Source organism: Petaurus breviceps, unplaced genomic scaffold (genome assembly GCF_028583685.1).
Source record: "Petaurus breviceps papuanus isolate PSGF00001 unplaced genomic scaffold, PetGlider_PUasm1.0 180, whole genome shotgun sequence".
Lineage (NCBI taxonomy): Eukaryota > Metazoa > Chordata > Mammalia > Diprotodontia > Petauridae > Petaurus > Petaurus breviceps.
Genome location: NW_027185782.1, coordinates 5,250,707 through 5,267,629, shown reverse-complemented (window position 1 = coordinate 5,267,629; position 16,923 = coordinate 5,250,707). Strand labels below are relative to the sequence as shown.

Below are 16,923 nucleotides of genomic sequence, written 5' to 3'. Positions count from 1 at the left end.
ATTCTAAATCCTGCAATCCCCATTTTACTGATGAAGAAACTGAGACCTGGAGTAACACAATGTGTCCCAATTACTGTAACTAGTGCCTGTGAGTGACAACAGCAGAAAAATCACTACATTACCCTTGTCCTATGTAAATGCAAGAAAATTTACAAAGGGAAAATTTAAGATTACTTTAAAAAATTTAAACCTGTAACTGTCAAACTGGAAGTATATGACAAAACTCTGAACTAGCAGTTTAATTTTGTCTCTAACATGGTCAAAGCTTACATATCTTAAAAAGGGACAAAATATACCATTCTGCAAAGTCCACTAAGAATGTAATGTTCCAACTAGGTTAGAGTTTCTTATGTTACAGTGACTACTGTAATTGCTAGGTCCTAATTATATTAGGCTAAAAGTAACAGAATACCCAGATGTTACACTGTCATTTCTGGCTAATATTTTCAGCACTCAAACTGACCACATATTTATTTTTCCATCTGGTTTTTGTTTTGCTTCCTAAAAAGAAATTTTGGAACTACTAATTACTCCATACAAAGCACATTCTGGAACTAAGAACAGAATCAAATATAGGAAGATTTAGAAAATAACATTCAAACTTCTTCTGGATACCATTGAATGCAGCCTTCACATAATAAAGGTAATTTCTTCCTCACCCCCCCCCCCCAAATAGATGTCCGGGTTACAAAAATTAAGCTGACTTTACCAGAAAAATTAACGGGAGAAAATTTTAATTAGTTTAAAAAAAATGGTTCAACTTTTTTCTCTTAGGAAAAGTTAAATGAAAGAATGCCTAGCAGATAGTGTACAGGTTGCGTAAGATGTTAAAAAGCACACTGCTGGCCTGTCTGTCATCTTGAGCACTCTTCCAAGTTTTGTTTCCTTGACTCTAAGGTAAGGTGTCTCATAAAGGGTTAAGAACTGCCATTTTGATGCCATTCGGTGATATGTCATTAAGGGTGTTACATAACAAAATGGCAGCCTTTAACCCTTTGTGCTCTGTACTTCCTCACTCAGAAATACATTTACCAGTCTGCTGCAGGAAACAACACTTCCCAGACAGTTTGATCAATTTACAAAGAAAAAATCACAACCTTGGTTAGGCTCCTTAGTATTTAAATACTTCATACTATTAATTACAAGTGCTGAAAAGGGGTAAAGCTCTTTAATTAGTTCATGTACCATTTCCACATTAAATGTTAATGGAAACTTTACATTTCTTTCTGCCTTCCTCAGGCTTTCCAGATATCAAGGGGGGAAAGTGAGTGAGAAGTGAAAGAATACAATCACAGACTTCTGGTCATTTATATTATTAATGACACCAGACTTTGCAGTACCCTTGAAAGGCAGTTTGATACAGTTAAAATAGCAAAGGATTTGGTTTCAAACTACTTCTGAATTTCAACTCTCCTATTTTCTAGCTGAGTAATCTTGGGCAATTCACTTTATCACAGGAATTGTAACTGAAAGGAATTAGCTATTATCTGTAAAGAATAGTTCTATCTAAACCAACCTTACCCCCAACCCCTCACTTTACAAAAGAGAAAACTAAGTTCCATAATGGTCCTAGAGAAGAGATGAAAAAACACACCTCCCTTCACTGGATGGAGGAGGATTGGTGGTATCTATGGATGTCCAAAGTTTCATACATTCACAAATGAGTCTTTGTCAATTGGTTTTCACTTATTTTGCTTTGTTATAAGGGGGAGGTAAGGAGAATGTATATTGGGAAAACACCCTAGAGGGCACAGAATGTTTTGCTTTGTATCCCCAGAGCTTGGTACATAATAATAGCTAATAAAAAATAACAGGCAGCATTTATTCAGTGCCTTAAGGTTCGTAGAATGCTTTGTATCTATTTTATCCTGACACCAACCCAGAGAGTTAGGTACCACCATCACCCCCATTTTACAAATGCGGAAACTAGAGATGACTCTAGTTAAGTGACTTTCCCAGTTACTTACACAGGTAGGAAGGGAATGATGTTACATGTAAACTTATGTCTTCCTGACTTCCAATCTAGCACTCTGCCCACTGTGCCACCTAGCTAAAAATCACAGTAGGTAATTAATACATTTTGATTAATTATAAACAAAAAAGCATCAATGAAATTTTGCAAAAGGAAAAAAGCTGAGTGTTAGGACAGGTGAAATAATTTGCGAGAACTCACATAAAGAGTCAACAGCAGGCAGGGCTGAAATTGGGATCAAGGTCTTTGAATACAGTGCTCTTTGTATTAAAAGACATTTAAATTCTTGGCCTTAGTTTCCTTCTCTATGATATGAAGAGGTTGAACTAGATGCTCTCTAGTCTCTAAGTTTCCTTAAGAGTTTAACCAACCCATTAACAAGTATTTAGTCACACACACACAAACTAGCCATGTGACCTTGGGCAAGTTACTTAACCCCAATTGCCCTCCAAAAAAGCAATTTAAAAAAAAAAAGGTATTTAGTCAGCACCTACAATATGCAAGGCAATAGGGATAAAAAAAGCAAAGATCTGGGCGGCCTGGTAGCACAGTGAGTAAGAGCACCGGACCCAGTGGGAGGATAACCTGGGGGGATCAAATCCAGGCTCAGACACTTAGCATCCACTCAGAAACACCTGGCCATGTAACCTTGAGCAAGTTACTTAACCCCAATTGCTCAGGGGTGGCCAGGTGGCTCAGTGAGTAAGAGCACCAGCCCCAGTGTTGGGATGACCTGGGGATCGAATCTGGGCTCAGATACTTAGCACCACAGAAATAACACCAGAAATAACTGGCCGTGTAACCTTGAGCAAGTCACTTAGCCCCAAATGCTTAAAAAAAAAAAAAGCAAAGATCAGTCATTACTCACAAGTAACTTACATGTGAATGGCTAAACATGTGTATACGCACAGAATAAATACAAATACATCCAAGTTAGTAGTTAAATTTAAAATAGTTACTGAGAGAGGTAACATGTACCTAGGGCCTAATGAGAATCAAGAAATGTTTACTATTTGTTGTTCTTGGGCTGTGTCTTGAAGGAAGAGAGGGATTCTACAAGGGGAAGGGAAGGAGGAAACTTATTCTAAGCATGGGATGGCGATGAAGTGTTGTATATGAGGCAAGTTTGGTTGTATGGCACAGAGGAGTAAAGGAGATGGGAGGAAAGAGGATTAAAAAATATGCTGGGAGTCAGGTTGTGAAGTTATTACAGAAACTAAACAGAATTGTTTGCATTTGATTCAAGAGGCAATGGGAAGAGGACTCTTCCCTTCCCTACTAAGATGGCAGTGTGTATCGCAGTGATTGCCAAAGAGAATTACCCACTTTACATCCAGAACATACCTGCAGAGCATTAGCTGAAGTTCCATTACACAGTGCACACATTTCTTGATATGGCAGATGAGGTGTCTGCAATGGGAAAGGCCCTCGTGGATCAGAGGGTACAGACTCCTGTACCCCACATTAGACTACAAAGTATATGGCTATGTGACAAATTCCAAGGTAAAGTTGTTATGGTGGTGGATTCCTCCAACACAGCACTTCAAGACAACAAGATACACGGTATGTTTCAAAAGCTACATAATTCCTACATAGATGTCATGTGAAACCCCTTCTACAACCCTGGAGACCATATTCATTCTAGGGCCTTTGATAACATGGTGACTTCCATGATGGTGCAGGTTTTTTGAGAGAGAGAGTATAGTTTACAGTTATTTCTGAAAAATTCTGTTTTGTAGTGAAGTATATGATGGTGATGTGTGGATATATTGTATCTTCCTATGAATAATATGAAAGTCGGTCTCTTTGGATGTCCAAAGACTTGTGTAAAGTGAAAGAGTGTATAAAGTTTATTTCACTAAAAAGTTGAATCTGTTAGGGAAAAAAAAAAGAGGCAATGGGTAGTCAATGGAATTTTTTAACCAGTAGAGTGACAGGCTCAGAAAATACCAATTAAAAGACTGTTGCCTTCTTATCAGTGTCTGCCTTGCTTTCCAAACTTACTTTCTCTCTCTGTCTCTCCTGTTACTTCCTCAGATGCCATGGTCATATGTCTTAAGAAGGCTGTCTACAACTGCTGCCTCTCCTTCCTTTTCCCTCACTCTCTTCTTTATGTTACTCTCTGCAGTCTGGCTCCCTGGCTCATCATTCAACCAAAACTGCTCTCTCCAGAGTTACCAATAATTTTTTATTTGCCACTTATAATGGCTTCCCCCGCCCCCCCGCCAATCCTCATCCTTTTTTTTACCTCTCTGTAAGTATCTGGCACTGTCAATCACCTCCTTCTCCTTGACAATCTTTTCCCTCTAGGTTTTGATACTGTACTCTTGGTTCTTCTACCTTGGTTCTCTGACCACTCCTTTTCAGTCTCCTTTGCTACATTTTTATCCAGGTTGATGTCTGCCAACTATAAATATTCCCCAAAGCTTTGTCTTAGGCCCCCTTCTCTTCTCCCTTGATACAATTTTACTTGGACATGTCATCAATTCCCATATATTAAAATATTCTGTCTTTTCCAGACTTTAATCTTGCATCTCCAATTGCCTACTGGACATCTCCAAATAGCTGTCCCTTCAACATCTTAAAAGCAACATGTCCATACTTAAGAGGGAGTCAAGAGGGCAGAGAAAAGGCACGGAACTGCCTGGCCTCTCCCCCCAAATCCCTTCAAATACCTTTAAAAAAATGACTCTAAAAAAATTCTAGAGCAGCAGAACCCACAAAAAGATAAAGTGAAACAAATTTCCATCCCAAGACAACTTGGAAGGTTGGCAAGAAAGGTCTGCTGACCACCAGGGTGAGAGAGGAGCATAGTCTGAGTGCCATCCAAGCACAGATCAGGCCACAGAAAACCCAAAGCAGGTCTCATGGCAACTGAATTACTGGCAGTGGTGGCAGTTTCCAGACCTATCAGCACACACATAGCAAAGACAACTTGGAAGGTCAGCAGGAAGGATCTGACACACCTGGCTTGGGAGTGGAGCAGAGTCTAGCACAGCCACAGCCCCAGCAAACTGGGAGCAGGCCTTGGGAGCCACTGAATTAGCAGCTGCTTCTAGAGCTCTCAGTCCACAAACTATAAGAGTGTTGGAAAACGAGTCAGAAGTAGATTACAGGAGTCTTTTTTTTTTTTACTAGCACTAAGGCAGGACTGGGTTTTTTTGTTTGTTTTTTGCTTTTTGGAGGACAATTGGAGTGAAGTGACTTGCACGGCTAGTAAGTGTGTCAAGTGTCTGAGGGTGGATTTGAACTCAGGTCCTCCTGACTCCAGGGCTGGTGCTCTATTTACTGAGCCACCTAGCCACCCCTGGACTCTGTTTTTTTGCCCATACTTGAAGATCCAGGTCACAGTTCCAGGGTGAGGAGAAGCACTAGCATAGCAGAGCTTGTGGCCACAGTGAAGGAGGGACCCTCCCACACTTCCAGGGCAGAAAAGCGTGCTTGTGGCTGCTCACAGACCAGTGCACAGGCCAGGGGAGTAGTAAACACACCTCTCCTTAGATCATACCACCTTAGAAGAATTGAAAATTTACAGGTCCCTTGAAGTATCTCTGAAAACAGTTGCACAAAAGCCCTGAAGCTTGGGACAGTGCACCTCCATCCTGGAAGCAGAGCCCTACTTTAACAAAGTTAAAAGTCAAGTAATAGGCTGGGAAAATAAGTAAACAATGAAGAAAAAACCTCTGACTTTAGAAAGCTACTATGGTGACAAGGAAGATTAACAAAAAAAAATACTCATAAGAAGACAATAAAGTCACATCCAACACCTCCAAGAAAAAGATGAATTGGTCTCAGGCCACAGAAGAGCTCAAAAAGGATTTTGAAAATCAATTAAGAGAGATAGAGGAAAAACTGGAAAGAGAAATGAGAGTGATGCAAGAAAATAATGAAAAATAGAGTCAACAGCTTGGTAAAGGACACAAAAAATAGCGATAATAACATCTTAAAAAACAGACTACGTCAAACGGTAAGAGGTCTAAAAAGCCAATGAGAAGAAGGATGCCTTCAAAAGCAAACCTGGAGGGAAGGCTAGGTGGTACAGTGAATAGAGCACCAGCCTTGGAGTCAGGAGGATCTGAGTTCAAATTCGGTCTCCAACACTTAACTAGCCATGTGACTTTGGGCAAGTCACTTAACCCCAACTGCCCTGCCCCCACCCAAAAAAGAAAAAAATTGGCATGATACCCAAAAAAGAAGGGGGTGATAGTGCTGCTATACCCTGCCACGGGCAGACCCTATTTACCATGTTGTATCATTTCTGGACACTAATTACATGGAAAATATTCCAATTAAAGGAAAACCAAACTGATGAAAGGTAGTATGAACATGTCAAAGAAGAAACAGTTGGAGAAATAGTATCTAGCCTGGAAAATAGACATGATAGATTACCATAGGCACTCTGCTGATTTTGTATGACAGAGGGCTGCTGGGATATGAAATCGAGGCATTAGCTTTTTTGGTTACAAAATCATGCTGTTGACTCATATGGAGCTTGCACTCTGTCAAAACCTTCAGAGTTTTTTCAGAAACTCCTAACTAGGGTTTCCCCAATTTATACTTGTTAAAATCATTTTTTTTCTCCTTAGCTTAAGACTTTACATTTATCCCTTTTGGATTTAATATTATTCAGTTAAGCCCAATGGCTATTTTGTTTTACTATTTTCTTTCTACTTTAACTGTAATGTGTTTGTATATTTTTTCCCTAGGTTTATTTTACTCCATTTTTCATTGATTCTTAAGTTTTACCAGGTTCCTTTGATTTCTATAAGTCGTTTGATATCGTGTAGTAATATTATACTACCTACATGCATATAAATTTATTTAGTCATTCTTCAAACAGTGGCCACCTGCTTTCTGTTTCCTTGCTAATACTTGGACATACACATACACGCTGTCATGAATATTCTGCTATACATGAGGTCTTTTGTTTCTGTCTTTATCCTCCTTGGAGTATGTCTAGTACTGAGACCTCTGAACCAAAGGAAGTTATGGACATTCTGTAACTCTTTAGTTTTTTAAAAAAATATTTTGCTTATTTCCATACTACTATGCAGAATGGATTGGTCAATTCACAGTTCTATCAATAATGTGTTGATATACCTGTCTATTCTACAGTCACTCCAATATTGACTAGTTCTATTAGTTTTCCTCTCTGTTAGCCTTCTGGATAGGAGGCGAAACCTGATTCTTTTTTTTAATTTGAATTTCCTTTATTAAGAGTGATTTTGAGTAACCTTTTCTATGTTGTTAATAATTTGAAACTATTTGAAAACAAATTCTATCCCTTTATCACTTATTCATTGCTGGACAGATCTCAGTCATATATTTCTAATAATTCTGGCTATTCTAATAATTTCTATACATTTATGAGGACCTTACCAGAGATATTTGTGCGAATTATTCTTCCTTAAACAAGGAATGTCCATTATTTTGACTGTATATATTTTGTTCATGTAAAGCTTTTCAATTTTAAAATGATCTATTTTAAATCTTTTGTATTATTTTCTATCCTGGTTTGGTGAAGAATTTTTCTCAGAGATACAGTTGTGAAGTACACTTCCACAGAACTACACATATACAACCTATATTGAATTGCTTATCTTCCCAGTAAGGGTGGGTGACAAGGGAAGAAGGGAAAGAATTTGGAATTCAAAGCTTTAAAATCAAATGTTTAAAAAAAATATAGGCACTGGGGTATGGAGAGCCATCTTGCCCTACTGGAAAGTTGGAAGGGGGTTGGGAGAGGATATAGGAGAGAGCAGATTGGGGAAGGGAGTATTCAGTGGGATCGTTGTTTTGGGGTGGTGGGTAGGGGGAAGACAGGGAGAAAATTTGTAACTCAAAATCTTGTGGAAATGAATGTTGTAAACTAAAAATAAACATAAAATTAAGAACAACAACATAAAAAGAAATAAACTTCCATTATTTCCTCCACTTTTTAATGTAGCTGTTCATACTTAATCCAAATACCAATTTGTAATTTGTTTTGGTAGAATGTGTAATATTCATATTTAATTTTTTTGTCAGAATGTTTTTCAGTTTTACCTATTATTTCTTGTCAAATAGAGTTCTTGACCAAGTAATCTGTGTTCTTAAATTATTGAAAATTATCTTTTTTTCTGATTTAAAAAGAAAATTAGAATGTAGCAAATGGAAGCTAATATTATGAGAAATCAAGAATAAAACAAAACAAAAAGAATGAAAAAAAATAGAAGAAAATGTGAAAATCTCATTGGAAAAACAACTGACCTGGAAAATAGATTTGAGAGATAATTTAAAAATTATTGGACTACCCGAAAGTCATTCTAGAACCAGAGGGCAAAACAGAAATCAAAAGAATCCACTAACCACCTCTTGAAAGGATCTCAAAATGAAAACTCCAAGAAATATCATAGTTAAATTCCAGAGTTACCAGGTCAAGGAGAAAATATTGTCAACAGCCAGAAAGAAACTATTTAAGTATGATGGAGCCACAGTCAGGATAACACAAGATTTAGCAGCTTCTATATTAAAGGATCAGAGGGCTTGGAATATGATATTCCAGATGGCAAAGGACCTAGGATTATAACTAAGAATCACCTACCCAGCAAAACTGAATATAATAGTTCTGGGGGGAAAATGGGCATTCAGTGAGATAGAGGACTTTCAAGCATTCTTGATGAAAAGACCAGAGCTGAAGAGAAAAGCTGACTTTCAAACAAATACAAGACTCAAGAGAAGTACAAAAAGGTAAACAAGAAAGGGAAATCATAAAGGATTTAATATGATGGGATGATATCTAAAATATAAAATTAAGGGGTGAGAGAGAAATGTAATGGGCGAAAGGGAAAGGGAGAGATAGAATGGGGTAAATTAGCTCACATAAAAGAGGTAAGAAAAAGCTTTTATAGAGGAGGGGAAGAGGGGCAGCCAGGTAGCACAGCAAGTAAGAGCACCGGCTGCAGTGTTGAGAAGACCTGGAGATCGAATCCCTGGCTCAGACACTTAGCACCCACCCAGAAACACCTGGCCGTGTAACCTTGAGCAAGTTACTTAACCCCAATTGCTTAGGGGCGGCCAGGTGGCTCAGCGAGTAAGAGCACCAGCTCCAGTGTTGGGAAGACCTGGAGATCGAATCCCAGGCTCAGACACTCAGCACCACACCCAGAAATAACTGGCCGTGTAACCTTGAGCAAGTTACTTAACCTCGATTGCTTAAAAAAAAAAAATAGAGGAGGGGAAGAAAAGGGAGGGGGAGTAAGTGAACCTTATTTTCATCAGAATGGGTTCAAAGAGCGAATAACATATACATTTAACTGGGTATAGAAATCTATCTTATCCTACTGAAAAGTAGGAGAGGGAGTAAGAGAAGGGGGGAGAAAGGGGTATGTGATAGAAGGAAGGGCTGACTGGGGGAGGGGGTAGTCAGATGCAAAACACTTGAGGAGGGACAGGGTGAAAGGAGAGAGAACAGAGTAGACTGGGGCAAGGGGAATAGGATGGAAGGAAAAACAGTTAGCAGTAGTAACTGTGAAAAAAATTCTGAAGAAAGTTTCTCAGATAAAGGCCTCATTTCTCAAACATACAGAAAACCAAGTCAAATTTATAAAAATGAGAGCCATTCCCCAAATGATTAATGATCAAAAGATATGATGAAGTAATCAAAGCTATGTATAGTCATATAAAAAAAAATCTAACTCACTACTGATTGGAGCAATGCAAACCAAAACAATTCTGAGGTACTACCTCACATTTATTAAATTGACTAATAGGGCAGAAAAAGTAAATGACAAATATTGGAGAGGATGTGGGGAAAAAAATGAGACATTAATGCACTGTTGGTCAAGTTGTGAACTGATTCAACCATTCTATAAGAGTAATTTGGAACTATACCCAAAAGGCTATAAACCCACACATACCTTTTGACCTCGTGATACCACTACTAGGTCTGTATCCTAAAAGGGATAAAAAACAAAAAGGAAAAGGACCTTTGTACTAAAGTATTTATAGCAGTCCTTTTCTGGGGACAAAGAATTAGAAAGTGAGGGGATGCCCAGCAACTGGGAAATGGTTGAACAAGTTGTGGTATGTGATTATGATGGAATACTATTGTACTATAATAAATGATGAGCAGGATGCTCTCAGAAAAACCTGGAAAGACTTGCATGGGTTGATGCAAAGCAAAATGTACTGGATACAAAGTAACAGCAATATTCTAAGGTGCTCAGATTGAGTGACTCAGCTCTTCCCAGCAATACATCCAAGACAATTCTGAAGGACTTACGATGAAAAATGCTATCCATCCCCAGTGAAAGAACTGATGGTGTCTGAAATACAGACTGAAGCATACTTTTTTTTAAACTTTCTTTCTCTTGAGTTTTTTATTTTTGTATATTTTCTTTCACAATGATTACAGATGTTTTGCATGACTACACATGTATAACCTATATTGAACTGCTTATCTTCTCAATGAGAAGGGTTTGGGATAGAGGAAGGGAAAGAATTTGAAAGTCAAAGTTTTAAAAACTGTTTTTACATTTAACTGGGGAAAAATAAAAATAAGATATTTTTTTAAAAATCAACATGTCCAAAACAAAACTAATCTTTTCCCCCAAAACCTTCCACTCTTTCTAACTTCCCTATTACTATTAAGAGCACTATTATCCTCACACTCACACAGACTCTCAACGGAAGTATCATCTTCAACTCCTTATTCTTAACCCCATATCCAATCAATTGCCAAGAACTATCATTTCTACCTTTGCAACATCTCTTGTATATGCCCCCCTCTTCACCTCTGACACAGTCACTACCCTGGAACAATCTTTTGTTACTTCAAGTCTGAACTACTACAATAATCTTCTCTTTCGTCTCCCTATCTCAAGTCTCTCCCCTTTTCAATCCATCTTCCATTCAACTGTTAACACTGATTTTCCTTAAGCACAGGTATGACTATGTCATCACTCTAATAAACATATATATGTATATATATGTGTGTGTGTATATATATATATACACACACAATAAAGGCTCCCTATCACTTCCAGCATCAAATACTAACCTCCTGTTCTGATTTTAAAGAACTTCATAACCTAGCCCCCCCCCCTACCTTTTCCAGTCTCCTTATACTATATTCACCCCCTGATTCTAAGATCCAGTGGCACTGACATCCTTGCTATACTCATATATCATTCCATATCCCAAACTCTCACTAGTGGTCCCATATCTCAAACTCGTCACCCTCTCATCTCCACATCTCTGGCTTCCTTCAAATCTCAGTTAAAATCCCACCCTCTGCAAGACTTTCCCAGTCCTCCTGAATCTTAGTTCCTTTCCCCTGGTATTTTCTCCAATTTATCCAGTACACACCCTGTTGGTACATAGTTGTTTCCTTGCTGCTTCCTCATCACACTGTGAATTCCATGACAGCAAGACTTGTTTTTGTCTTTCTTTGTACCCCAGAGCTCAGCACTGCGCTTGATACATAGAAGACACTTAATAAAAGCTTGTTCCTTAACTGTTGATTCTCATGTATGTGAAGTACAGATCAATATATCTAGCCCTTTGGTTTCACATTAACAGGTGCCTACATATTTCAGAATGCATGTCCCACAGACATCTTTAAAGGAAACAATAACAAAACTGAATTCATCTTCTTTCTACTTAAACACTCCAATCTTCAAAAGCTTCCTCTTCTCAAGCCTGGACTGCCAAAGGCACTAGCATCCTTCTAGTTTCCCAGCTTTGTAATCCTGGTATAATCTTGGAGTTTTTATTCTTCCTCATCCCAAATATTCAATCAGTCACCAAACCTTGCTGTTTCTACCTATGTAACACCTCTCACATCAGATGCATTCTTCCCACTTACTCAGTCTACTGCTTCAGTTCTCAGGCCCTTTTCACCTCTCTCCTAGGTTACTCCAATTAAACTCCTAAATTGGTTTCTCTACTTTCAGTCTCTCTGTACTACAGTTTATCCTACACTTACTGCCAAAATAATTTTCCTTTAAGAGTAGATATGATCATGTGACTCCCCTACTCAATCAACTCCAGTAGCTTCATTCTGCCCCTAAAGTAAAATATATACTATTTTATATATACATATATATATGAAAATAAACTTTTTAAAGTCTAACCATCTTGGCCCTGAAATGTCTCTGCAGCTTCACTGCACATTATTTCTCCTCTCATGTTCTTTGTTCAGACTAACAGGTCTTCTTTACTGGTCCCCCACCCCATTACAGGTGTCTTTCCTCTGAAATTAGCTTTTCATTTACTATATATATATATCTTGTATTTACATCTAGTTGTTCACTGTTTACATGATATCTCTCCCACTAGAATGTGAGCTTCTTGAGAGCAGAGAATATTTCTTTCTTTGTAACACCAGTATTTGTCACAATGCCTAGCACACAAAAAGTACTTAATGAATGATAAACCAGGGTTGTGGTTGTATGAGTGGAGAGAAAGAGATGTATATGAGAGATCTTGTGAAAAGAGAAATAACAAAATCTATGGATATGTGAAGTGAGAATGACAAGTCAAGGATGCCACCTTGATTACTTGACAGGTCTGAGTGACAGGAAAGATGATGGTATCCCAGAGTAGCAAGGTTAAAAACTTGCTGTAGCAAACTTTTGAGTGTACCCTTTGACCCAGCAATGCCACTTCTAGGGTTGTATCCCAAAGACATGATAGAAGTGGGAGTAAGACCTCTATGTACAAAAATATTTATAGCAACTTTTTGTGGTGGCAAAGAATTGGAACTTAAGGGGATGCTCATCAATTGGGGAATGGCTAAACAAGCTGTGGTAAATGAATGTAATAGAATACTATTGTGCTATAAGAAATGAGGAGCAGAAGGACTTCATATTTACCTGGAGAGGCTTATACAAACTGATGCTGAGTGAGAAGAGCAGAACCAGGAGAAATCTATACATAATTACAGACAATGTATATGCGACAACCAATTTTGATAGACTGTACTCTTCTCAGCAATGCAAGGTTATAAGAAAACTCCAAAAGACTCATCATAATGGAGAGAGATGTCTACATTCAGAGAAAGAACAGAGTTTGAATGCAGACTGAAGCAAATTACCTGGCTTGCTCTCTCTTTTTCTTGTTTGGTTTTGTTTCCTTTTTCCCACTGTTACAATCCTTCTTTATAACCTGACTAATGTCTAATGTGGAAGTATTTGCAAATCCTATACTTGACTGCATGCTGCCATGGGGGGGGGGGGGGGGGTGGGGGGGGAAATTTGAAACTCAAGGGGTTGGGGGGCTGAATTTTTTAAAATAAAAAAGTAAACAAACTAATAAAAACCAAAAAAAAAACCCTCTTTGAGTGTAGCCTGAACGAGAATAAACTATAATTGGAAAATGTTTAACTAAATAAGAATACAGTAGAACATAGATAACGTTAATTTGTGGTTTTCTAAGTCAATATGAAGCCTGTGGAGAACTATTTCTATTTAAGTCTGCCACCACTGTCCTAGAGAGTAAAACAAGCTCAGAAGAAAAGGGGATTGCGGGGAGTGTGGGTAGAAGTGGGGAACGATGAGATATGGAAAATGAGAAAGTACCTATCAATTGGGGAATAGCTAATGTGAAGATAATGGAATATTATTTTGCCATAAGAATTGACAAAAAGGATGGGTTCAGAGAAATCAGGGAAGATCTATATGAACTGACAAGTTAAGTAGGCAGAACCAAAACAATTTATACACAAGTAGCACTGTAAAGACAAAGAAGAATGATAGATTTAAGAACTCTTACCAAGGCAATTACCAACTAATCATGATTCCAAAGCAGTGATTTAAAGCTATGCTATTCACCTTATAGAGAATGAAATATACATGGTATGTTTTTGTTCCACTATGAATACTTGTTACAATGATTTTTTCCCCCTTTTTAAATTGGGGGAGGGAAGAGTAAATGCTTGCTAAATGAAAATAAAACAAATTTTTTTTTTTAAAAGGAGACAGGAAGAATTATGTATAGGACAATCTTGTATAGAAGAAGCTGGGAGGAGATGAGATCAAGGACAAATACAAGGAAAGTGGCCATAGTAAGAAGTGAAGAAAGTAAAGGAATAGAATGTGGGAGATGATATCAAGAATAGAAGAAAAGAAGATAGAGCTCAAGGAAGAAGATCTCATTTTTCTCAGCAAAGTAAAAGGCAAGATGAGATTGTCAGCTAACTGAGGTGTAGAATGGTGTGCAGCATGGTATGTAGGAAGCTTGAGGAAGAAAAGATTTTGAATAGTCTAAAGGGGATTGAGAAGCCCTCCAGGAGCTTACAAATCAACATTCTATTATCTTAAAAAAAGAGGTCAGTAGTTATTATACCCAAGTAACACTTTTTCTTCAATTTTTATAAAACTAGATTTCAGGTTAAGAAATACAATTTTGGGGTGGGTTCTTAATTTTTCGTAATTCAGTTCAACAGTATTTGCCCTAGAGAAGCTTATATTCTTCTGCTCAAATAGAAAGCATGAGAAGTGATCATGGGACTCTTGGTTCCACATGGCTAGTTGTAAGATTGAGTATCAGGAATTAAACTCATAAAACCCTTGAAATAGGCAGTATTATCTTTATGAAACAGATAGCAGCATTTGGCATGTTTTGTCAACTGCAAACATTCTAGTTTACAATGCATCTTGAAGAGTGTGGGGGGTGAGAACTAATAAAGGTATCTCTAATTTGATTTGGTTAAGATGTCAGGGTCATTTAACCAACAATAGCAGCCCAAGGAGTTAACACTAAAATTCTCTGCAATGCAATAAACAGGTCAACTTTGCACTACTACTGTACTTTCTTCCACTGTAACCTATAACACTAATTCAGAAAATGGGAATAACATCCAAACAATGTCTAAAAGGAGTATATATTAAAGTGCTAATAAATTTTGTTGTGTACCTCTGTAATGTCTTATTAACATTGCAATTATCTATTAATCTTATCTTATCCTTCTATAAGAAGGTAAAGTAAACTAGGACAGAACAAGCTCTTATCTAAACTTTGGTGTTTCCCCTACTGCCTATCAAACACTCTGAATACAGCTAGCACTTTACACTCGGTTAATTAAATTGAAAGAAAAGCTTCTGGGGCGTCCAGGCACCGGCTCCAGTGTTGAGAAGACCTGGAGATCGAATCCCTGGCTCAGACACTTAGCACCCACCCAGAAACACCTGGCCATGTAACCTTGAGCAAGTTACTTAATCCCAATTGCTTAGGGGCGGCCAGGTGGCTCAGCGAGTAAGGGCAAGGGCTCCAGTGTCGGGATGACCTGGATCAAATCTGGGCTCAGATACTCAGCACCACACCCAGAAATAACTGGCCGTGTAACCTTGAGCAAGTTACTTAACCCTGATTGCTTTTAAAAAAAAAGAAAGAAAGAAAAGCTTCCAAAAATATTCTGAAAATACTAAAGTCTTTGGATAAATGACAAGAAAGCAAAGTGATTTGTCAACACATAATAAATGAATGAGTGAGTAAGTATCAAGATCTCATGTTCTTAATAATAAGGGAGATGCAAATCTTTAGGGAGAGAAGGTCAGCACTAAGGAACCTTCAGATTAAAAATGTGCACTTTGTATTTATCTCTTAATCATTCTAGGTAACTGAAATGATCTTCAAACATCTTTGCCTCTCTGGAAAAAATGTTCTGCCACTTGAAATACCCAACAATTCTTCATTATAGTTCATGCCTTCTATCTATAATCACAGTTTCTTGAACTTTCACTGCAGTGAGTGGAAGTTACAGAGAAATCAATTAAGAGCTACCTACAAGTGCCCCGTACATAATAGGCACTCAAAAAATGCTTGTTGACTGATGAGAATTGATACAGGAAAACTAAGCAAAACCAAGGGAACAATTTACACATTTACACAATGACCATAATGTAAAGGAAAACAACTAAGATATCAAAACTCTTATCAATACTGGAACCAATTCAGAGTTAAGAAAACTGAGGGTCAAACATACCTCTCCCACAATAGAAGAGTGGAGGTCTATAGATATAAAGAGAGACATGTTGTCAAACACTGTCCAGGTGTGCTTGTTTTAACTAACCATACTTGTTTATTATAAGGGGTGATTCTATGGAGAGGTAATTTTCTTTTTAAATAAATTTTTAGGTTTTTAAATATAACTTCATTTCCCAATATATACCTCCCTCCCTACCCAATTTGCAATCTCGCATATTAAGTGCATAAACACAGTAGATATTTAATATTCGACTGAGTGGGTGACTGAATTTTAAAAAAGAAAAACTAAGTATTTCAACTGAGTCTGAGAGTATATGCAGTAATATATACATCCATGGTTTACAACCTCTGCAAAGAAGATAGGAGGTTCAATTAATTAAAACAAGTATGAAAGGTAACTGATAGGCTGTCTTCTAAATTGCTTGTGGTATGATCTTTTGATATTAAGGCCACACATTTGTTTTAAGTTATATACATGAATGAAACCGTGCATATGTCGTCACTTTTTGGTATTTTGCTTAACTTTGCTTAATTTAATTGTTGTTCTTCCTCCTTTTAATTTTTTGCTGTAAAACAAAAGAGATGGCTCTCTGAGAAAGTGAAGAGGGAAAGATACAATGTTAAACACAAATGTGACTTGGAAAATCTATTCCTCCTTAACTTACTTTGTAAAATCACTTCTTAAAAGTCTGAATGATACAACATTTAATCTATAAAGACAGCAAGTTGTTTATTTAATGAAACAACATGTTGTAGTTGTTTGTTCTTTATTCTCAAAGAGGACCATGACATAAGGGAGGTGATGCCATGACAAGAAAGTGTATTGGATTTATGTGAGGGAGAGCTGTGCAAAGTCACCAGCCTCACTCTCTCCCCCAAAGCTAATCTGGGTCCAGTGGCAAGATAGAGATGAAGACAACTGAAGATAGCCCTGGATGAAGTAGGAGACCTTGGCTAAGGTCCTTCCCAGTTTTCAGTTTGAC

General features: G+C 37.7%; 1 protein-coding gene and 1 pseudogene across 10 annotated transcripts in view; one reads left to right on the top strand and one right to left on the bottom strand.

Annotated features, from left to right (window-relative positions):
• The window catches only part of GATAD2A (GATA zinc finger domain containing 2A), a 234,882-nt gene that overhangs the window by 123,179 nt on the left and 94,780 nt on the right, over positions 1-16,923 (bottom strand). The gene's annotated exons all lie outside the window — the stretch shown is intronic.
• On the top strand, positions 2,834-3,663 carry LOC138160163 (trafficking protein particle complex subunit 2-like protein; annotated as a pseudogene).